The 2,948-nt window shown below is 66.3% G+C and overlaps 1 pseudogene; it reads right to left on the reverse strand.

The window, feature by feature from the left end:
• Positions 1 to 1,231: 1,231 nt before the first annotated feature.
• On the reverse strand, positions 1,232 to 2,834 carry LOC112551553 (annotated as a pseudogene).
• Between the last annotated feature and the right edge of the window lie 114 nt (positions 2,835 to 2,948).

Genomic DNA, 2,948 nt, shown 5'->3' on the forward strand with positions numbered 1-2,948 from the left:
CGGAGGAGCCCCGCCTGCCGGGCACTGCCCGCGGGCACACCACGGCAGGGGCTAGGGCGGGGCAGCCGGGCTCACGACCACCCTCGGCACACACACACCCCTGCACGTGTGTGTGTGTGTGTAGACATGCACACACAGGGCCTGTGTTGGAACACACGTGCATCTTCACAGAAGCCAGGTGTGAAGGGAGTCGCACCCAGCCCGAGCCCCTGCTCCAAGCGCGACCAGCCCCGGCTGCAGCATCCCCGCCAGGGCTGGAGACGGCACCGCCGCCCCGGGCCTCTTCCAGCGCTGCCCCACGCTCCTGCAGGAAAAGGTTTTCCTGAGATCCAGCCTCAACTCCCCTTGCTGCAGCCTGAGCCCATTGCTCCTCGTCCTGTCGTCTGCCCCCACTGGGAACAGCCCAGCTCCATCCTCTTTGCAGCCCCCCTGCAGGGAGCTGAAGGCTGCTTGTTATTCAATCCCCCTCCGTCTTCTCTTCTCCACACTAAATCAGCCCATTTCCCTCAGTCTCTTCCCCAGCCCCAGTGCCATTTGCATTGCCCTCCGCTGGACTCTCTCCAATGTGTCCGCATCCTTTCTGCAGCGGGGGGCCCACAGCTGGACACGGGACTCCAGATGTGGCCTCCCCCATGCAGAATAGAGGGGAAGAATCACTGCCCTGGAGCAGCTGGCAGCACTCCTGCCAACGCAGCCCAGGGCACCGGTAGCCTTCCTCACCCCCAGGGCACACGGCTGGCTCCTGTCCAGCTTACTGCCCCGTCACCCCCAGGTCCTTCTCTGCAGAGCTGCTGCCCAGCCTGTCCCTGTGCAATGCATGCATGCACACACATGCACAACAGTGACCCCTGCACCCAGACATGCACATGTACATACACCCGACACCTGATAACAGCACTGACCCACCTGAACACACGCATACTGCACGTGGCAGTACTGCCACCCCCCACCCTGCCCCCACACACCCTCTCTGCACCTGATAACAGTAGTCACACACACCCTCCACACCCATCCACCCCTGCACTAGGCCACAATAGTGACCTTTGCACGCACGCACGAACAGGCTGCGGCATCACACCCAGGCTGCTCAGGGCCACCAAGCACCCAGCCAAGGGCCTAGTGCACGACAGGAGGGCACCAGGCCTGGCCCCCTCCCCACACAGCCCCCACCCAAGGGCAGGTGCTAGAAGCCCCCCACTCCCCCCCAACCCAATGGCTCCTCCTTGCAGGGGCATGATCCTGCAAGGACCCCCACCCTCCTTGGCCAGGATCATGCCCCTCTCCCCAGGGGAGGGGGCACAGATCCAAGACTGCAGGGGTAGAGCTGGGGCACAGGCAAGGAAGGAGTTAAAAGCAACTTTTGGGGTGGAAACCCCAGAGTTTATTAGCACCACTGGACACATCAAGCTAAAACTCAAGGGAACTGCATCCCGCCCCCACCGCCGGTCACACTGGGAACGTACAGGACCCCTGCATTGTCACAGGCACAGACCCCCACAGGCCTGTCCAGCTGGGGGGGGCCCAGGGCTTGCGACCCCGGCGCCAGGCCAGGAGGCGCCCACAGGCCCGGAGGACCCCCCGCACACAGCGGGGCCTGGCCCCGGCCCCCTGGGGCCACTCATGGCTGCGGGAGCGCCGGCCGCGCCAGGAGCTGCACAGGCATGGGCCCACCTCAGGCACCCGGGTCGGGGAGGGGAGAGTGGGGGCCACGGGGCGCCTCGAGTCCTCTGGCCAGCTCAGGGAGCGCCGCAGCCGCCGGTGCAGGGGGGGCGGCCCGGTCTTCGGGTAGGAGGTCTCCACTCGGCCCTGCAATAGACACCCCCCCCGTCAGCCAGGCCTGGCACGCAGCTGCGCCCCGCTCTGGGTTGGGACATGGGGTGGTGTCGTACCATAGCGGGGGCACAGGGCTTCGGCCACCATCCTCTTCATCTGGCTCCAGCTGCTGGGCTCCGGGACCCAGGTGTCCCAAGGAGCAATGGGCGCAGGCTGCAGCAAGGAAAGTTGAGGTTGGATATTAGGAAGACTATCATCACTGGCAGGGAGCTGGGGGTTGGAAATGGGGTCAGGGCCAGCTCTGGGGCTGGTGCCTGCCCCTTTAAAGCTGCACCAAGACACACCTGGGTTCCACCCACCCACCCTGCCCCACCACATGTCATAGCCCCTTCACAACAGCCAGGGGGAGTCTCCTCTCATTCACCTGCTGCATCCCGTTGGGGGGCTCCTGCCCGGGGTCCCAGCCCAGACTCCTGGGTTCTGGCGCCGGCTCTGGGGAGGAAGCAGGGTCCGGCTTAGTCTGAGGGGGTCCATCCCCAAATAGGAACCACCCCCTCCTGGCCCATACCTGCCCCCAGGGGCTCCTCGAAGGGGTCTCCAGCCTCCTGCAGGGGGGAGAAGCTGATGGGTTTTGCAACCGCCCAGCCCCCTCCCACACCCCAGAGGGTACCTACCGCTTCCCACAGCCGGGGGGTGCCCCCCATGCCTTCCTCTTGGGGGGCAGCGCCGGAGCAGGGCCACCTGGGGGGGAGAGCAGGGCCAGGTTTCAGGTGCACCCCAAAAAGCGCCCCCCCCCAGCCAGGGGCAGCCCGGCACCCCATGCAAGAGGCATAGGAGGGGGCTGGGGGGGCTCCCCAGATGCCGGGGCTCTCCCCCCAGCTCAGGATGGAAGTGGGGGGTTGTTCCCAGCTCCAGGAGGGCAGTGGGGTTCAATAGTGAGTGCAGGGGGGCTCCGGTTCAACACTCCCCTCACCGCCGCAGCGAGGCCTTGGGGTCGTCTCCGCCACCTCTGCATCGCCGAGCTCTGGGGCCAGGAGTTCGTCCAGGAGGGCCTGGGGGACGCAGCCTGGAGGAGGAGGGGGTGTCAGAGCCTGCATCGCCGAGCTCTGGGGCCAGGAGTTCGTCCAGGAGGGCCTGGGGGACGCAGCCTGGAGGAGGAGGGGGTGTCAGAGCCT

The sequence above is a fragment of the Alligator sinensis genome, unplaced genomic scaffold (assembly GCF_000455745.1).
Source record: "Alligator sinensis unplaced genomic scaffold, ASM45574v1 scaffold1667_1, whole genome shotgun sequence".
NCBI lineage: Eukaryota > Metazoa > Chordata > Crocodylia > Alligatoridae > Alligator > Alligator sinensis.